General features: G+C 46.3%; 1 long non-coding RNA gene across 1 annotated transcript; it reads right to left on the reverse strand.

Moving 5' to 3' along the window:
- Positions 1-14,353: 14,353 nt before the first annotated feature.
- Positions 14,354-16,152, reverse strand: LOC116436685. Its single transcript, XR_004237047.1, has 3 exons — positions 15,987-16,152; positions 14,635-14,693; positions 14,354-14,551 (listed from the first exon to the last, which is right to left on the reverse strand). It is a non-coding gene; the product is annotated as an uncharacterized LOC116436685 (long non-coding RNA).
- Positions 16,153-21,451: the final 5,299 nt, after the last annotated feature.

A 21,451-nucleotide genomic window follows, 5' to 3' on the forward strand; every position in this document is an offset into this window, starting at 1 on the left:
CTGAAGTTGTCTTGGTTTAGGCCCATCTTCTTCTACACACGGGGAAAAATCCTGAATGCTCCCATAGAGGCAGCAAGGCACTTCTGGTTTCACATCCACATGGCTGGAACTGAGGCCACGTGCTGACTGCACTGGCTGCCCACCTCACTGGACATATTTCAGCGTTGAGAACTGACAGATCTTCACATGATGTGGTGCAACTCCAGTCTCCAGAAAGCCTTCAGGCAGCTCACCCCTTCTTCTCAGAGGAGATGAGGAACTGTGGTTGGTGATGGCAGAGCTGCCCAAACAGCCAAACCTTAATCTCCCCATGGACTGCTGCAGGGAGCTGGGCTGGTGTGGCCGGGGTTCACACAGCTGCTGCTGCATCCCCCTCCTCCTCCTCCTTCTTCTCCTCACCCTCCTTCTCCTCCTCCTCCTCTTCCTCTTCTTCACCACCAGCAGTTGACAGTGAGTCTTCAGACCAGACAGCAACAACCCGCAGCCAGCTCCTTCCTCCTCCCCCAGTTTCTCTGTAGCAGCTTTGGTGGCAGAGAGCGGCCAGAGGGCTTGCCAAGAGGAAGGGTGAGAAGGAGTTGTCAAGTGGGACAAAAGTGGGGTTGTGCTTCCCAGGCTAGGAGATGAGGCTGCAGGGTGTTGGGCTACCAAGATCTTGGGGCAGACCTAATGGCTGCTGACGTTGGACCACCCTGGCTTAAAAGAAGTGCTGCTATAATTATTTATTTACATGAATTTTTAAAATAATTTTTTTTCCTAAAAATAGACACCAAAAATATGTACTATGTGTTTTTGAGCCATTTCCTTTGATGTTGTTTATACCTCATTTGTTCTCAATATCTGCAAAAATGTAAACAATTGAGATTTGAGGGCAAGGTTTCATGGAACCATTTCTAAGCGGCAATTTTATAAGGAATCAGAACTTAAATTCTGTCATGCTAGCTCTTATGCCAGAATTGCTTGCATGTTTTTCCAATCAAAGAGAAGAAATAACAAGAAAACTTTACTGGTTGGTGCAATTAAAGCAGCTCAAATTTCTACTAAACATGATTCTTAACATTTGGACAAAAGCATATTCACTGAATGAGCTCAAATGAGGCATAAGTTACTGGGAACCAGAGTCTGCTGTCACAGTTTGTAAACAGAAGCTAAACAGAAGAAAATATTTCACACAAGCTCTTCTCTCAACTCACAATCCAGGCTCAAGACCTCCCATTTAAACATACATCCTCTGGCACCTACATACACACACCCATAAGGGAAAGACTGAAGTACAGCATGACCAAGGAATGATCTGTAGCAGGATCAATACAATAAATACCAAAGGTAGTGTCTGCATAGCGGTACGTCTTCCTAATGTGTCATGTGCAATCACTGGCTGTGATGTAAAAACAGAAGGCAAGAGTTTATCAGGTTTCAGATTCAGCTGAATCACCCGGCCCACCCCTATGCAAAGGCCAATGTGCCTGGAAGTAAACACAGTTCAAGTGTGTTTTCCAAGGTGTTGAGTTTCTGTTTTGTCGTAAATATGATTTATTACAATATTCTCCAACACTCTACTGCAATGTTTCAACATTTTCTGGTGCATTTCTCATACCTTGTTTTCCTCTCTATATTGCTGAAGGAAAAACTGACGGGCTCCATATGATAGCTTTTGTATATTAAATAATTTTATTGTGTTTGAGCAACAAACTAAAAACAGGACGCTTGACAGTTACAATATAATTCAGTGGTTTCTTTTCAGCCCGTAGGAAGGAAAATTCATGGCATGGTACTATGCAATGCTTGACAACTATTTCATCTTCTTTTCCTTTGTTTCCCTGAAAAACTGATAGCTACCTGTTATCAACAAGAAAAATAATTCACAGGTAGAATCAGCATGAAGGCATAATAAAGTCTTCCTTTTAAAAGCAAATATTTTTTCCATTGTTGAAGCAATTCATGCTTGAAAAGCGTATTTACTTATGGATATAACTGTATTTGCATACAATGAGGTGATTATGTACATGCTACACAAATACATACGCATGATAACATTATAAGCATTTTGTGCTAGATTTATATAGATGCAAACTTGCCTAGACAATAATAGTAAGACAGTATTTTGACACACATGCATCTGTTCCTATACTGCTGGTGACTAGCACACCCCAGAAGGCAGTGCTAGGGCAGGACACTCAGTGGGTAAGGTCTGTAGAGAACAAATACTGTCCATAGGGTAAATGCCCATAGCCCATGGACAACAACTCCAGACAGCATCACTCTTCCACCTCGCTGTAAAATGGGTATAAAAAAATGTCTACCCATTGCAACCCTGATGGTTAGCTGTGTAAGTGCTTTGAGATCTGGTGAAGGGGCATCACCCTTGCTCGTGCCTTGCCTGTGAGGGAGGAGAACATACTGATGAAACAGAAAGCAGCACGGTCCCAGTGGCAGGTTCTGCCTAGAGGCAGCGGCACGCCACGAGCCGGCCTGCAAACAGATAAGAAGAGCAACGTAGTTTCAATTTTACAATTACATATGCGAAGCCCCAAAGAGTGAACCTCAACCACCATCAGACAAGTTCCTGCCGCATGATCCGTAATGGGAAGGCACATGCTGGGCAGCAGTTTGGTGGCTTCTCTTTTTATCCCTAAAGGAGATGGGGATCTCCAATGAGATTTAGGAGGGGATTGAGACAGAGAAAGGCATGGGGGGCAAAGGACCAAAAGGTGAGGCTATTCAGATCCATCCACCCACACATTACAGAAATGCTGCTGCAGCTGCATGGAACTCAGCAGTGGCTCCCTGAGAGCCACCCACTTTCACTCTTCACTCCCATTGTGGCTATGAACCTTGCTGGCTGATGAAGCATCTTGCAACAACAAAAAAAAAAAATCCAAAACCTCAAAAAAAAGAAGACACAAGCAAATAAAAACTGACTCTAAGACAGAAACTGGACTCTCTAGTATTTCTTTGCTGGGGTGGGGATCCATTCATTGAGGCATTCACAGGGGATACTCCGTCCTCTCCAATAGGTACCAGAGTCACTGGAGAATGGGAAATATAGTGAAGAGAAAGGGTGAGAACAGAGAAAAAAAGGGAAGAAGGAAAGGGTGGAGGAGAAATAAGGAAGTCACAAAAATAAGTCACAATGAGGGAAAAACCATCAAGAAAAAAAAGGAAAAAAAAAAAAACAGAAAGGAGGAAAATGAGCATGGAACAAGGAGAGAAATGTCCATTGTATGAAGAAAGAAGATGTGTATCAGAGCACCGTGAATTGAAACTTTTGCAAAACAAAAAAACCCAACAAAACTAAAAAAATTAAAATATGCTGAAGGGCTGTAATTCCAGAGCTCCAAGGGACAATAGGCAACCTCCCCAAGGTGTCCAGGGAAGGTCTGCATGGGTGTCTCCCAGAGGGCTCACCCAGGCCACATTCACATGCCCACCACAGGGTGCACTGTGATTTAGTGGGCAAATGGATCCAGCTTCTGCCCTTGGTGCAGTCAGAAGCAATTTTGCTTTTCCAAAGTCTACACTGCAGTGAAGTTCACATGGTTGAGTGTGTGCTGGGAAGCTGGTCCTGCCTCGCTTTCTGCCGTGCATGAGCCGGTCAGCATTTCCTTTCCCTTTAATCCTGGGGCATGGCTGACGTGTCCCTGCGGCACTCACAAGCCGGGAGTAAGCACCCCCAGGCTACAATTCCCTGTGGTGTTCCAGCAAAGTCAGGCAGTGCTGCAAGAAGAGGCAAGATCTGGAGCTGACAAAGGAGCCCTTGCCCAGCGATGCTCCATCCTGGGCACGGGGCACAGCACATCGACTGAGGGGCTCAGGGACTGACAGCTCTTGATGAGGTGTTGTATCAGGCAGCCAGCTGCTCTCCCCTTGATCCACCTGAATAAATGCCAAGGCACCCTCAGCAATTCTTGCGAGCCATATACCCAGGAGGACCCAGCAGAGATGGCCACTGAATGTGGTTTCACACTTGAAGAAGAACTTAAGACTCAAAATAAAATAGACAAGGGATGAAACTGAATTTTAAAGAACTCCTTAATATATATGGGTTTGTTAAAAACTTGAGCCTTTCATGGTTCTGTCGTACAATTGCATTTTTACATTACAGGAAATTGAGTGCAGAAAAACAGGACTCCTCTTTTACTTCCCAGACCTGTCAGATGTGTTTTCCTTTCAGCTGATATATTCCTATAATTTTTTTTAAATGAAACCTTTTCTATTTTTTTACTTGCACACCTCATCTTACTCTCTGTAAAATGTCTATGGTGCAGTCACTTTGCAAACAAGCAAGAAGCACACTTTGCAAACAAGCCTCAAAAAACATTACCCTCTCTACACATCAAACTTCCTGCAAAATAAGACTTCTATAATGAAAAAGAAGAAATGTGATTCTAGATGCTGAAAGTGTTTAGGCTTTAACAGAGCCAGGCAGAGCTGCCTTCTCCATTGTTCCTGAGCAAGCCTTTCCAGCCACTCGTGATGTCAGGAGGCGCCATTCAGACAAATAACTGCAACCCACATCTCTGTGGATTTTCCTCAGCCTCCATAAATAGACACTTTCTTTGCCGCTCCATCATGTGAATCTAATGAGTGGGGGGGTTTTGACATCGGAACTAAATCAGGAATGCAAATACAGGCACCAGTCTGACCCTGTCTAGACTCTTCCTCCCCAAGCCCCTGTTAGCAGAGGGGCACCCAGGACGTGAAGCAGATCTTCAGCCTCCTCCAGAGAAACACCCAAAATCCCGCCCAGCAGTGTATAACCCATTCAAAGTTCTCCAAACCATCCGGACTCCAAGCCTGAGCCTGCTAAAAAGCAGAGAGGAGAGGAAAGGACTTACCCTCTCCAGAGCCCCAAAGCTGTGGAGAAGGAAGCTGCAGAGGTAGAAGCCCAAGGCTGGGAGATGACTTGGATTGCCACCAACAGTCCAGGTTTTTCACCCTGCAAACTGACAGATGGACAGTAACTGAGTTTTACACCTCTTCTAGAATGGTACATCATCCAGACCCCTCCAGGGCACCAACTTCAACCAATACTGAATATCTGGCAGTTTGAAGAGCTGGAGAAAGAGTGAAGAAGATGGTTTTCAGTAATCTTGTAGACGTCTCTGTGAAGGGTGGCAAGGACAAGAAAAGGAGAAGACAAGAAAGAGAGAGGACAAAGAGGGCAAAGAAGCCCAAAACAATGTCATCATGTTTCTAAAAAGCTATCAAAATCTGTCAGCTGAGCAGAGAGATTGTAAAACTCACCACTGAGTACACTGAATTTCTCTGCATCTGACTGGTTATCAAGGGTTGTAGTTTGAAGGCAGTGATGACCAAATATTTCTGACTCACCAGAACATCTCTTGGTTTTATTTGCTTTTCTGACAGGTCTTCAGGAACGTGTCTTTGTCCTCCTGCAGTTTTGTAGCATTACAGATTTGCATTTTAATCTTTCACTTCAATTCTTGTTTCTCCAGGGACAAGACAGTATTCTGTGGCCCAACATAGCCCAGAAGAAAGCCTCTGCAGAAGGAGTCACCCAGATCATTTTCATCCCCTCTTTGTCTTCAGCTTGATCCAGCTGCAGGTGAGAAAGGAGACTCAGTGGTCGCTGGTGGTGTGAAATCAGCAGCCAGAATATCTCAGTAGCCAGATGAGTGGTTTGCAAAACATGAGCTGGGGATCACCAGCACATTGGTTACACAACTCCTCGTCCCACACACCATTGTTACACCATGGGTTGTACTCCTCCTCCATGACCAGGATTTTCTTACAGTGGTCAGAAAAAACCATCTATTTGAGCAACATCTGTGAAGTCATGCAAACGGGTCTACAAAAACACCTACACCACTAGATCCTTTCTTTGATATTTTAATCAAATTCGTGTGCCAATGTCAGATGAAATCAGCACATCTCTCCCTCAGCAGGGTTACGGCCTAGCTGACAGATTGCCATGTGTGCAGCAATGTCTGAGCCAGCCAACAAGATCTGCAGCTGAGCAAGGAAGTGGGTAAGTGCCATGGAGGTAAAGACAAGGTCAAGAAAATGGCTAGAGACAGAGTGCAAAGTGCTAAGCAGAGCAGTGACAGGCATCCAGAAGGGATTTTTCACAAGCATGCTGGCATGCTGTGCTGCACAGCTTGCTCTGCTCCGTAGGTTTCAAGCAAAAGCAGACTGTGACAAATATTTTGAGAGTGCTTCATGGGAATCGAAGCTGCAAGATGTTGAATCTGCACTGGCAGAGCCAAGCAAAAAGTGGCGAGTGAACTTTTTCCTACACAGATTGCACCACAGAATAAGTTCCCTGATTTGCAGAGACTTTTTACACTTCTTGTCATAGGCAGCCCTGCTGTGAGAAAGTTTCTGGAAACCTCTTCTGCAACACCATGGTGGCATATCTTGTTTGAATCAACTGGGATGACAAATAGGTCAAAAATTTTGGATATGATTTCATATTATCGACCCACAAGAGCTGTTGAATGCTCACATTGGGCATCGTCTTGCAGCAGATGAGGAGAGCAGCCTGGCAGCTGCTACGCTCAGCACGGTAGCGGTGCCGTGTCGTTCCCTTGTGGATGATTCACAAGGGTTTGGTGGGGGAAGCAGGAAATTCGTGACGGGGATTTCTTCTAATGCAGTGAGTTTAGCTAGAAACCAAAAGAGCAACCCAGGCCATTGGAAACAATTCAGAAGTATGATTTTCCTTTTGAGAAGACAACAGCTTTTGTTAGCCGTATCACTGTGGGCACAGCAAGAATGTGGGAGGAAAGCCCTGTTTCTCAGTACAGTGCATGTGGCTTACACAAAACCTTTGCTCAGCTAAGTTGGGGGAAAATTGAGTTAATTAACTTGTTATGGCAGTAAAATGGGCCTCTGCTGCCTTCTAACAATATCTCCAGGCAAATGGGAAAGTACCTGCAATCTTCCCAGTCATAAGGTGGAAGAGCAGCTTTCAAGTACTTTTTCTGCTGTCCAAGGCTTCTGGGGAGATGAGCATTTAAGAACCTGTGTGTGGCTTTATTTAGCATTGGGCAAGATTCACCTGCTATGACTCAAGCATCTAAAATTCACTGTTTTGGTCCTTGTCAATCACCTTTAACTCCATTAGTAGTTGAGGAAGAAAAGCAGGCAGAGAAAATTCACTTACCCAAAGCCTGGCCTGAGAGACATGAGGGCTGAGTGGTCCTCTGTTTTGACATCACAGAATCATGGAATGGTCTGGGTTGGTCAGGACATTAGAGGTCATCTAGTTCCAACCCTCCTGCTGTGGGCAGGGACACCTTCCACTACACCAGGTTGCTCTAACCCCCATCCAACCTTGTCTTGAACACTTCCAGGGATGAGGCATCCACAGCTTCTCTGGACAACCTGTTCCAGTGCCTCACTACCTTCATAGTAAAGAATTTCTAAGATCCAAACCAAATCTACCCTATTTCATTTTAAAGCCATTACCTCTTTTCTTACCACCACATGCCCTTGTTCAATGTCCCTGTCCAGCTCCTCTGTAGTCCCCTTTAGGTACTGGAAGGTGCTCTAAGGTCTCCCTGAAGCCTTCTCTTCTCCAGACTGAACAACCCCAACTCTCTTAGCCTGACTTCACAGGAGAGGTGCTCCTCCTCTTATTGCCTTCATGACCGTCCTCTGGACTCACTCCAACAGATCCACATCCTACTAGTGCTGAGAACCCCAGAGCTGGATGCAGCACTCCAGGTAGGATCTCATGAGAGTGAAGTAGAGGGGCAGAATCACCTCCCTTGACCTACAATAAAAGACTAATAGTAGTATTTTATTAATACCATCGTTACTATTATTACACAGTACTATCAAACACACAGATTTATATTTAGCTATGAGTTTGCAGGATCTTCAAGGTCCCCTCCAATCCAAACCATTCTATGATTCAAAACCGTCTTTGGACCTCACTTTGATAAAAGCTACATAAATTAGTAATCTGTTAATGTTGTTCAACCTCTCTGAATTTACTTTAAAATGCCATGCCAGTGTTGCAGTCCTAATAGCAATTTAAAAATGAGTATGTTGACCTGAAAATGGGCTGGGAAAAGGAGAGAAGATTGACAGTGACTTTAAAGTCTGCATGGATTATAGTCAGCATTATCAATGGCCTTTAGAACACCAGAATATTCTTGTTTGGAAGAGCTGCGGACGGAGTAAGCTCGTACTGGCACTACAAGGGGTACGTTTCCCCCATCTCAGATTGCTCCCTTCACCCGCTAACCTGTTATTTTAACAAAGTCTTGTTTCCATCAGCCACTCTTCTGCAGGGCCCACCTCACCTACCAGCAGAGAATGCTGATTTCGTATCAGAAGTGGAGGCAGGGCAAAGAGCAATGGTGAGGCAGGGCAACGAGTAGAGATGGAACCTTGTAGCAGGAACCAGGGATTCCAGCGTGTTGAAGCACCTTGGGAATGTGAGAGGATTTTTTGTCTTTTCATGAAGGTAGGAAGAACTACTTTAAGGTAATGTGTGCAGAAAGGGGATACAAAATGAAAGTCCAGGGAGACATCAGCAGGAAGCACCAAGGATGAACTTACAGAAAACAGCATGGAAGTCTGTCAAAGGCATGGAAAGAAGCACACGCTATCAGTGTCTGGCTCACAAAAGATCTGTTTCACTTAACAGAAACAAAACCTTTTCACAAAAGTCTTCAGACCAGGGCTTCAAGTTCTTAATGAGAAGAGGAGCATGTACAACCTGCACAGTAAGAAAGAGGAATATTACACAGGACCAGGAGAGACTTTTCAGGAGACAGCTGTGACCAGTGCCACAAACATCACCTTGACTAGGAACGTGACTCTCACCATTAGAAGTGAGACACTGATTCAGAAAGCGATGCTGCACTGAGAGGCAGCATGAAAAGTCTGGAAGAGCAGACCTACATTTGCTGAACAGAGCATCTCGTGGTCAGCTGAGACTTAGAGGATCATTCCAGCAGTGAGTTCTTTGATAGAAAAGCAGAACACAGCCTTGAACGTGCAAACCGTGGAAATGGTCACAGGGACAGAGGAGCAGTGCTAGGGTCAGATGCCAGGTTTCTCCTAGGGAAGGTATATGCTGGGACAAGGGCTCATGAAGGTAAGAACAAACCTGAAGGATCTCAGGCAGCCATCAGGTAACCTGGGATGAAAGCCAGGGATAAGTTTCCTCTGCAACTTAATAAGTGCCAGCTGAGGGTAAAAATGGGGAATTCTTACAAAAACGGTGAAAAAAAATGAAGCAGAAGAGGCTCTGTGATACCCCATGAGCTGTAATTCTGGCACATGCAGAACCTTGTGCACATTTGTAGGGATGGACTGTAGGCTCCAGAAGCATTAAGTACATTAAGTGCTTGTGGAGGCACTCCCAAGTGCTTTCAGAGAGTGTTAAATCAAAGTAGATCTACTAGGGAGACATCCCAAGGACTTACAATAGGAGGAAGATGACCAGCCTCCATGGCCAGCTGACCCTTTTGCCCTGTTAAAATCTTCTGGCTTGAATCAGCTGCAGCTTGTATTGGCCTGTCAGCCCAGCACAAGTGTCCTGATACCATGAGAAATGCCTAGCCAAAAATAGGACAGAAATAGAGGGTTTTTTTCTGCCCTCACTGCTTTCTTCCTTCTCAAATGTTTGCTTAGCTATTGTGCTACAGGAGGCATGACGATCAGTCCAGACCATCATCACTTCCTTCATCAGCACCACCAGCAAGGAGAGATTTCAGGTGACTTTCGCCCAGAGCCAGAGGGGTGGTCTTGTAGTGCCTGGGGCCACTGGCTGTGTAGAGGAGCAGGGTGAAGCCACCCACAGTGCTGACCCACAGCAGAGCAATCCTCCCACACTGGGACTCAGGATGAAGCTAAAGCCACTCTTCATTAAAACACACCTCCCTAATTCCTGTCACGAAGGAGCAATTGCATCAAGAAGTGCTGCTCTGCTCTGCAGCAACACCCTTTGGGGAGATATGGTGCACCGGATCTGGGTCACCTCCTCGAGCCTTTGAGGTACATTCCTGCTGTGCTGGGATGCGGGAACATCCTAAAGCAACTGTTGGCACCTCTTCAGGGTCTCCTTCAGCAGCTGCAAACCCCACCCAAGCTGATGGTGCTCTCAGTGCCACAGACACAGCTGGATGCCCTTTATTGAAGCACAGGAGCTGCAGAAGATGACTTCAAAAGGGCATTTAGAAGCAGAACAGCCCGGGGCGGGGGGGGGGAGGGGGGCACTCCTGTGGTGCACAGCTTTCCTTACAATGCCCGTGGTCCTCACCTTCACCTCTGCCACATGGGGAGAGCCACACAAAGCTGTCTCGCTACAGGGGTGCTCACGGGCCGAGATAATCTCCCCTCCAAACAGGAAAGAGGCACACAAAGTGGGTGTAGGAGGGGGAGCGTTCCAGAACACGACAAACACTCAGCAATTACACTGCTGCTCTCCCAGGAGCCCACGCCGATGTCTGTAGGCACATCTTCTCCCTGGGTGGGAGACATTCACATCCATCTCCCAGGGAGCATGGACACGTGGGTGATGGGTCATCTGGGACTTCATTTTCTCTCTTTTGCTGGGGTGGGATGAGGATAAGACATAGGGACATTGTGAAAGGCTTCTATTGTGCAGGCCAAATTCACACCAGCGCCAGTGGGCATGGAAGATGTCCTGTTCTGGTTTTGAAGTGCTCAATTTCTCTTGTATCCCACCAACTACACCAGCCTTTCTGGGCTACTGAGGAGACGGATTAAGGATTACATTTTAGGGGCCTTCCTCAGATGCTGTCAGCATCATTTGTCAGCAACATACCAGGGGACATTCATCACCCTCTGCTCTCAGATAGTGCTGGTGACAGTGGGCTTCTGGCACAGCCACGTCTTGTCACCCCCTCTGCAGTCCCAGGAGAGCCGTCTCCACCCCCTAGCTGGGAAACATCCTCTGGGGTGTAATTGCTTGTTTTCTCCTCAAAGAGAGCAAGTGATCTCTGGAAGTTAAGCATTTCAGTGCCACGGAGTTATGGCCCTTATAATCAGCATGAAGCAAATATTGACTTGAGGAATAAGTAAAATATTGTGGACTAGAAAGAAGAATTATCCTTTGTAAGTATTTTCCGAGAAGGTTATTGAAACACTGAACAAACATAGTCCAAGAGACTTCTTAGACTTCAAAATATTTCTGCAAGGTGTGTAAAAAACCATAAACCTGGAGCTCCCTGTTCACACTGGGGGTGGGAAAATGTGGCTTCTTGACATGTGTAGCAACCATAGCCCCAGCAGTTAAGCACAGGAAGTGAAAAAGAATACCACAGACATTTTTCTTGCGAAAAGTTAGCTAGTCTGAAAATATTTTACCTGAGTAAGGGTGTGGCTAGTCTATAGGAGATAAAATCTTTTTAGGGTGTAACAATCTACAGTGTTCCTTCTTTCTCTGGGATAAAGGTCTTCAGTCCTCCCGTGAAAATATCGTCCAGGATGGGAAAGCCGTTTATCAGGACATTGGTGCAAGGGAAAACCTTCCAACATGCTGCATGAGAGGGGGGATGAGAGGCACAGCGTTGGGCTGGTACTGGGAACTGCAGTTCCATTTGCATGCAATTTCACATCCATTAACGCAACTTCGGGAGAGATTCCAGAGCTTTAATCACTCCGATTGATTGTGATTAATAATGATTTGTTGCAGTGATTTGCCGTGTATTTCCTTATAATCCAGTTTAAGTAGAAATCTGCCTTGGCCCTTTGTGGATAATTCAGATAGCCTGTAAGAATTGTTCCTGTGGGAGTAAAAGCCTGGATATTGTAACACCAATTTCCATCATAAGATGCTTTTTAAATAAATCAAAACAATTGTTTTCACTCAGGTCTTTGCACTGAACTGGCAAATACATCTTGCCCAGCTGCTGCAAACTCTGAACCCATTTTTTAGAAAGCCTACTGTGACAGTAAAATTGATACGTAAGCTTTAAAGGAATGAGTGTCGACCAGCTTGTCATACCACAACATTCATAACACCTTCAGGGAGCAGAAGAAACAGTTAAAAGGAAAGTTAGCTGACTCATTTTGTGAATAGCTGGTGTTACTCGTAGCAGCTTGGAAGTTAACAGATAAAAATGTTATCACAGCCAGCAGCAATAAAGCTCTAACGACAACAGACAGACTGATGTATGAAATAAGTCCAATTAACTGTCTTAAGCATGGGTGCAACTTGGATTTGGCATTAATATTCCAGTAGTACGCTGGAGACCGATTGACTGCTGTAGTATGCTTTAGAAGAAACGTCTTGCATTTCCACGTCTTCTGCTGGAGAATAATTTTATTTAAAGACATACAGAGACTTTAAAGTGCTGCTCCTTTAGGATAACTAGGCCAAATTTTTTGTTCAGTCACACTGGAATAACTTCAGTTTACAGTAATTCCATTGACTTCATCAGCACAATTAAGCACTGCAACAATATACTTAGTTATGCTGTGGACTCTCAATCACTGGAAACCATTAAGTCACAAATTTTTGGTTTGTTTACTCCTTTTTTTCTGAAAGAAGGAAAAAGGGGAAAAAATGCCCTAGTTGAATAATAAACCACCCAGCTTGCACTGCACATGATACCAGATTAGAGGGTTATGTTGCCTCCCTTTGACTTCATGATGCATGAATCATGGGTCTTGTTCACCTGGGAGATTCAGGAGCTCCAGGGTGGCATGGGATGGCACAGATAGCCTTACTCCCCAGCAAGCACCTTGATGCAACACAGCTATCTCTGTGTAGGACCATTTTGATGGGGAGGGACACACATTTATCCCAGAGACAAACCCTTGTCAGGGACCTTTGAACTGACCTAGCCCTGGATGTCCTGGATTCAAATCTTTATCTCCATTCCTGTGAAAAGCTGGAGGATGCACCCTGATAGTCACAGCTCATTTGTCACCACCAAAAACCCAGCATGCAAGTGTCTTCCTGTAAGTGTCTCGGCAATTAATCACCAACGTCACCTGGATTATCAGAGACCATGAGTTATTTGTTGATTTGTTCTGTTTGGCTTCTGTGCAGTAAAATCATGTGTCACTGTCTGTGCAGGTGAGCAGGTCTAGCAAATGGTTCAGAAAAGGGTAATGTCTTTCCATAGCCCAATTAAAATCAGGGACTGCTGCTAAAAAGACTGTCTGAGGGGAGCCACAGAAACTACTCAAATTAGTAGCTGCTCTATCTGACCTAATTATAAGAATCAAAGTGAGGAGAGGTGTGTTAACAGATACATTTAGGTTTTTATTGCGTTTACTTGACAGCCACCACAGTCACCTACTCCTGGGCAGGGTCACGCTGCCAGGGCAGAGGAGTGTGTTCATCCCACACCACAGTTATACCAGACCACAGCAAAGTAAGGAGAGTATGCTCCAAACAGAGCAGGTCTTGAGCCCACAGCCTGAGGTGAACGCTTGTGGAAGGCCCCAAGCCCCTCAACTTCTTCTTTTTAACTACAGAGAGAGCAAAAAAAAGTAGGGGAAACTTGCCAAAGGATTTTGACTCTTCCCATTTTGTGTCTGATTCTGAATCCTTTCACAGCAGTAACGACTCCTCCCAGCTTGGGTACACGGTGGTGACAACCTCAGGCCACAGACAGGACATAGGCATGGTGCTCTTTCAGCACCCCTGACCATTCCCACACACTGCAGAGGCAAGCCATGGCCATAACCCTGGAGCTGCTGCCACAAGTGACCTTCTCCAGCACCAGCATGTCCTGTTTGGTGCCCAGACCCATCCCATCTAGAAGGAAGGGCTGATTTTCCTTCTCCAAAAGGCTCTCACCCCACACCACACACCACACAAAAACAGGCAGGGGCTGCATTCCCTCTGCCAGGTTCTCCCTTGCCCAGCTGCCTGCCTCCTGTGCTCACCACCCTGGCACATGCCCCTGGTGCTTGTTGCCAAGAAATTGTTTTAGTGTTTGGATTTTCATTTGCCAAGCATTAACACAGTCTCACCTCCATATTTCTGTGCTGCTCCACCCTTTCATGTCTTTTTAAATGCCATGCTCAACTCTCATTTGTGTGAGGTGTGTAGGAGTGCTCACCAAAGTGAGAATGGCAAAATCATGAAAAAAATTAAAACAAACAAACAAAAAATAAACCCACGAGAATTTAGCTCTTTTTTACCAGTTTAACACCATCTTCTTTCCTGATCAATGGCTGGAGTGACCTTCTCTGTCTGGAAAGAATTGGGACAAGTGAAAAAAAAAAAATTAAATATTATAAATAACATCCAGCAACACCCCTAACAGAACCACAGGTGGGACAGATTTTTCCCTGGGTCGCCTTCCCAGTTTGCCCTGTACTGTTGCTGTATGACTCAGGAAAAGCTTTCTCTACAAGTGGGGGTGCCATACTGCAGACTGCCCACCTGGTGTGCCCGTTTCAGGTTTCAGCAGACTGCAGTGTGGTCATTGAGGGGGATCTCCGTGTCACAAGGCTCTCCTTTCTCGCTTTCCACATTCTCTTTTCTTCTCCTCCTTTCAGCTACAAGGCAGTGGAAAGTAAATATAGCTTCTCTTTCCCATTGTGTCCAGGAGAGGAGGGATTAAGGTTTTTCCTTCCCCATTTCCACCTAGTGAGAGGGGGAGAAGATCTGATTTACAGGTCTCAGGGCTTTTTCCAGGGCTGGGTGAGAGGGAAAACTGCAGCACTCACCCCTCAGGTCTGGATGATGGCCAGAGGTGATGCTGCTGGGTCTCAAGGCACTGGGTATCCTGGAGAAAAGCAAGGATGTCCCCTTTAGCCTGCTGACCAGGCAATAGCTTCAGCTTTGACCTCCTTGTCCATGCCCAAGTCTGCTCCTGTTACCAACACAGTGCTTTGGCAACTGAAGGAGATGTGGGGATGACTCCCGGAGGGGTAAAGTATCCCCCCCCTGCACTACAGGATGGTGGAAATACTTCAGTGGGGCAATAAAACAGGTGAAACCTGTCTGCTTTCTACCTTGGATTCTGATTAAACACCCATTTGGAGGATGTGCTGCAGAAAAAGAGACAAAGAACAAATTACTGCTAATGTCCATGGAGAATTGGGAATGAGCCTTGCATGGCCTCATTCAAACTCCAAATAGTACTACTGCTAAGACAGAAACCCAAGTTTATTTTAAAATTTGGGGAAATTTGGGGCACAAGGAGCTGCAGGAACTTCAGCCCTGAGCCTGTGGGAGTGCAGCTGGGCACATCATGGCTCAGGGATGAGGGGGCTGTGGGCCAAGCATCAGCCAAACCAAGCCCACCTCCCTTGCTATCTGATGCCAAACTGAAACAAGCCTCTCCAATGTGCAGGGCCTGCTCCCTCCCCTGTTATCCATCACTTTTCTGTGAAGAAAATGACCCACTGTGCAACGCAGCACAGGGCAAGGCTTTGGAAAGCCAGCCATTCCCAGCCCCCTGCTTCACAGAGGCAAAAACATCAGAGCTGGGTGTTTGAGCTACAGTTTTGGTCAGTGCTATTATCATCACGATGCAGAAAAACTGCCTGGGTGTCGGTTAGGCTCACACCAAACCCACATATTTCACGGCACACACGTACCCGGGGCTTCAGTGCAGCCTGAGAAAGCATGTCCCCTCCAGCATCTCTCCTTGTCAGATGCACGGCCACAGAGCCTCCTCCAGTAGGGACCTGACCGCAGTGGGGCCCCAGCCTGGCTTTCCAAACAAGGGTACTGGCCTTGTCTTACATGGGAATTGGGGCTGGAATCAGTAACATTAACCGGGAAGCTCCTGTGGCAGCCAGCACACAGGGTCAGGCCTCCCTGGCTTCTGTGAAGGAGGGATAACCAGCAGCACTGTGCTCCGGGCAAGCAGAAGAGGCACAGCAGGAACCTAGAGGAACAGCCAAGCTTGTTTCACCAAATCTTAAAAATTATTAGGTAGGGAAAGGAGTCTTAGCTTCATTTCTCACATTTGCAAAGACCCATCAGATTAGGGTCCTTTCTCTGTGGAGGGGGAGAATAGAAGCTGGGAAACTCAACAGTGGCTTTTAAAGCACCTGCAGAAGGCACTTACCAAGGAGCAGGAAATGTTTCAGGTCTGGAAGAGAGGGAAGCAGACAGCTGGCCACTGCAGAGCCTTGAGAAGACCCTCTTCTCCCCACTGCATCTCAGCAGGACACGTGGCAGCCCCACCAGCCACGAGGGTGTCTTGAGCGGCTTTAGGCAGCCTCCATCCCTCTCTGCCACTCCGGTGAGTAAGTCCCACGGCTTGCAGTGACAGAGGAACCAGTCTGACCACAGCCCTGAATTGAGGCAAGCAACCTTTCACGCGCCTGGCAGCTGCTCCTAATTTTGAAGCAATCGGAAACTCAGATTTACACCCTCATGACACCAGCACAATCCACGCCTGGATACTGCTGCTCAGTATCACTGCCAATCTGTTATAGCACTGCCACACTGAGGCCTGGATATCTTGTGACTGTCCTAAAACAACCTTTCTCAAAAAATAGCAATATTAAGTTGTTTTCAGGAGAGAGAGGGGGGAAAAGTAACTTCCAATAATTTCATTAGAACAGTGTTTCCCAGGGTATTAAGCTTTATGATAACAGGGCCTTTTGAGCTGGTCACACTGAGAGCAACATTGGAGAAATGTTAATTTTCAACTTAAAATTAGGCTAAGTTTGAAACATGCCTTACATTTTATGTTCCATCTTTTCCTTTTATTTTCCCACTTTTCATCTTATAACTTGTGGGGTTTTAAATCCAGCTTTACAAAATAATTTTGCATTCACTGCTACCATATCTAATATATATATAATGGAATAAGCACTGCTCTGAGAGACTGGGAGGTTTTTAGGAGCAGCTGTTGGTATGTGTCTCCAGTTCCATTCTTCCCACTGGAAAGTGCTAAGCAAATATCTCCCCACCAGACAGGCTTAGGGTGAGTTCAGACTAAAGCCTTGTCAGGTTTAAAATGTCAACTTGCTTGAGCAATCCCATTGATTTCAGGGGGTAATCACCATCCTGAGGAACAAGATCGCAGCTTTGCCCTTAAATCTCAGTGGCTGTTTTGTTCGCACTTTTTACTTTATCCAGTGTGGCTGCTGTGGTGCTGAGCAGCAGGATCCATTCTATTTAAAAATTATCTTCAAAGATAAGATTATCTCATCTTTGAAAACTGCCCAGCTTTGCAGAGCATCCTGGGCAGCCCAGGAGCCCATCCCAGCCAGGGGCAAGGGGTGGGCAGAGTCCAGCCGTTGAACAGGCAAAATCCCTTAGCCAGCAAGAAAATAAGAATAATTCTCCAGTGAAGCCAAGTGGGTCAAGTGGAGCCCCACAGGTGCAGTGGCATAGAGGGCAAGAAATCACGAGTGCCTCCTCGAGAATCTCTTGACCCCAGAAAGTCATCTCAGCTGCCCCAGGGTGAACTGAGAGGACAGGCCAAGGGGAGAGGGAGTTTGCATCCCATCTGTACCTGATCTGCACAATGCAAATGCTAGGAGTGTCTGGGATCCCCCCCAGATTTAGGTGGGCGAAGCTTGCCCACATGGAAGATGAGGCACTGCTTTCCCCACCAGCTGGCTACGAGGCAGCCTGGGAACAGGGCTGAGAACCGCACTGGTCTTGATCTCCCTCCCTGCCTCCCCACTTCCCCAGTGAAATCTGAAACGTGGCTATTTCTGCCACCGCTGACAAACACCGTCACCTTTCGCTCCCTCCCTCGCGGGTGACAGGGTGCAGCGCCCGGGACCACAATGAATCATCGCCCGGCGGCTCCCGAGCTCCGCGGTGGCAGCGGGGCCACCCACGCCAGCCCGGCGCTGTGAGGCGGGGACCGCAGCCCCAGCTGCAAGGAGGGGCGGGGGAGCTGCATTGCATTTGGCTTTTATTGGGAAAACGGGCATAAATACCAGGCACTGCAAGGGAGAAGAGAGGAGAGCTGGCTCTCAAACACCCCCACGGCTGCTGGCCATGCTGCCTCTTGCCGTGGCCGCAGCGGCTGGGAGCTGACATTCCAGGGGAACCTCAGCTGGCCCAGCAGTTCCCAGGGCAGGGCAAGTCTTTTGCCCAGAAAGACTGGGCAGCGTAGGGGCATGGAGAAGCCCAGCCTGGCTGGGGAAGCTCCCTCTCACATGCGGCCATACCCGGGCTTCAGTCACATCTCCACCCAGAACTGCCCACTGCCAGCACTTCAGAGAATCTTCTTGCATGGAAAAACTCCTCTGTTGTTGACATCCATCTGAGTTCACCTCGATGGGCATTAAAAAGTTTCTCTGACAGACAGGGACTGCTATGCAGAAGAGTTAAAAGGTCAAGGGGAACTCCCTTCGGCTGGATGTTATGTCCCAGTTTCTTTGCAGGATCACGGCTCATTGGACATTGCAAGTCCACTTTTGGTGTGTAAAGAAACCAAGTAAGCTTTGGATACCACACAACCTGCAGTTACACTTCTCCAGTACATTACTTGATCCAACCATCCTCACATCCTTCCTGCTACCCAGGATGGCCCTTCTAGTTTTTCTTCAAGCTTCCAGCTCTTCTTCGAGTAAAATATAGAGCACTTAATTGCAGGAGTGCATCTGCAGCTTGTCCCTAAGGGAATAAGGGCACCCTGAAGTGAGCAAAGCATTGCCCATTTCAGCCAAGAGCTCTGCTCCCATTTCAGGGTGACACTCACTCCTTCCTGGACGCCAGCGCTCGCCACCTCGATCTTCCACAGGCAACACACTCCAGAGCACAATCAAACCTATTGTGCAGCTCTAGAACAGTTTTTGCTTTAATCTATTGGAGGGAACAGCACAAGGATTTTTATATCTAATCCAATAAATCTACACTGACATCTTGTGGAGATCCTGAGACCAAAATGCCACAGCCACTGGGCAGGGTGGGATTTACACCTTCACCATGTCCTGCTGGGCACTACCGTAGACGCAGCTGGACTTTCCAAAGCAGCTGCAGCTGTGTCTGCAGTGAAAACCAGGCCCTGCAGCCTCAGAAGTCATTGCTCTTGGCCCACAAACATAATTTTAAGTGATCCTCACAAGCCCAACTAAACCAAGACTATTTACTCTCGAATCCTCGCTGAAAGCAATACTGTGGCCATTCTTAAGTAACTGCCATGATGCTTCAGGCTTCTCAAAGCACAAGCTTCTGATGAGGAGCTATTTTCATGCTGAAATTTTATTACCTCTGTAAGTGCTGAAAAAAATGGACTTAAATAGCACTCAAGGACTCCTTTAATGTTCCTCTTCATCTAAAAATACACAGTTCAAGCAAAAACTGCCTGCAGCTTAGGAACCTGTGCAAGATTTTCATCCATATTCACCCCATTCATTTTGGCCCCTCTGCCAAGTCCAAAGGGTTAAATTAAGCCACTGCCTACTTTCTTCCAGTGCTTGGGTAGGTGTTCAAGGAGTACAAGCTTCCTGTTAGGCACAGACCACAGTAATCCTGCAGTGAAATTGCTTAGCAGGGGTTAACACCTAGAGCTGAAATCCCAGGACAGACAATCTCTCAATCCAACCATACAATTGTTCCTCCAGCTTTTTCTTAATACCATCTAGGGACCAAATGCTCCATCTCCTCCAAGATGGCCAGAGACCCTCTGGAACCACGGTGGTAGCACCAGACAGATGGAAGATGGAGACTACTTAGACATAATAGAAGGTGGGGGAAGAGACTTCTTCACGGTGTAGCAGCCAAGACCATCATTCACAGCGCTAATCACCACCACTGTCTCCAGCAATGAACCTCTTAAATCTTCGCCTGCAACTTCCCAGTAACTCAGCCATCTCCATCAACAAGAAATCCTCCTTCTGCTACGCACACGGTGTAGTTGCCTCAGAGGAAGAACTGTCACCCCAAAGCTGCACATGAACAACGTTCCCCACAATTACGGCTCTGGGCAGTCTGCTCCATCTTCTTGCTCTTCTCAGGGCAGCATCAACCCCAGCCCCCCGCCAAAGCCAGACAACTTTCCTGTGTGGGTGTCAGGGAGGCACAGCATTAGCAGCGCATTACAAGACCTCAGCTTCCTGCATGAAGATGGGAACGGAATAGTGCAGAAAGTAACAAATGCTATTTTACCTCAGACAGACACTAATGCTGAGCCCATTAAGTTACCACGTAGCACCACCTAACCAGTTACAAGAGGGGGGAAAACTGGCCATCCTAAGAAAAGTCCAGATGACTCCAGAGTGGGAATCACTTGCTGCAGCACCGGCTCCACTGTGAACAGCAGACAGCTTTTATCCTTCGGGCTCCAAAAGAAATGGGGGGATTTTTGTGCTTGAAAGTGACTAATCTGTAAGCAATGCTTGAGAAGGTAGCAAAGCCTACTACCAAGCAGTGTACACCCCAAAAAACATCACACATTAAAGTCCTGTCACTTGGGCTCTCGTAATGTGCCTTGAGCAGTCCCAGAAGCATCCATACATATGTGCAGCCAGGTCTGATTATTCAAATCTTGTTGCCTAGTATTAACTCTCAAATCTATATTTAAGCACCTAAGTAGGAATTACTACAGCTTTCCAAAGATCCTAAGCATCAAGAGCTCTTGTTAAGAGCTTACCCAAGTACTGACCTCCTAATGAATCTGTTTAAACGGCAACATTCACCTCGCTCCCAGTGCAGTGAAATTCAGTACTTCCATGCACTCCTGAACCTCTTCCAGCAAGAGCCGAGCTTGTGAGTGTCCTGTCTTTCAAATCAAAACACAGACTACAGGCAAATACACAAGAGGAGCTATTTCTAAAATCCTGCACTGACTTCAGAGTCACTGTACCCTGTTTTAGAAAAGGCTTGAAAACAGCAGAACGCAGGCTGTGCGTTACAGTTTGGTAGAAATTTGGGAAGAATGGTATTTTTTAAGCAAAACATATCTGGGCATTGAACCAAAAATTAAAACTATCGTAGTACCAAATGGAGATATTTTGATATAATTCTCACTCTCTCCATTCCAAAGCAAGGAAGCCTCTAAAAATTCTGCAAAACTTGAATCTTGCTGTTCTTACAGTCAGAAAGTCAAAAAGTTGCTTTTCCTTTCCACAGCCCAAGTCTTTTCCTTTGCCAGAAGGGCAAACTCACGTCCTGGAGACGAGCAGAACACAGCAACAATATTCCAACTCATAGAAAAAGGCCGACTCTTCGTTTTTCATTTGCTTTCATGTAATTCTCATTTAAAATCAATTTGCATACAAGGCCAGTGTTTTATCTTCATTCTATACCAAATTCTGTATTCATCCTCCTTCCTGTTTGAGTTACAAGGAAATGTGAGAAAGAGACATGAGTGTATTTATAGTGCCAATAGTTGCTAATGCGTTTGGGGAGAACAAGGAATAACACGCAGGGCTGGAAATGCTCTGTAAATTTCAGCAGCAAGATGGTCATTCGGAATCTTGGACTACAAGTGAGTAGTTCTGGATGAAAATTTAGCAAAAGGTAACTGAAGTAAAATACACTGCAATAGTTCAGTAGATATAAATGACCATACACATTTAATTGGAATAAAGGATTATCTAGGAAAGATGAAGTTGCTTC

The sequence above is a fragment of the Corvus moneduloides genome, chromosome 2, assembly GCF_009650955.1.
Source record: "Corvus moneduloides isolate bCorMon1 chromosome 2, bCorMon1.pri, whole genome shotgun sequence".
NCBI classification, from domain to species: Eukaryota; Metazoa; Chordata; class Aves; order Passeriformes; family Corvidae; genus Corvus; species Corvus moneduloides.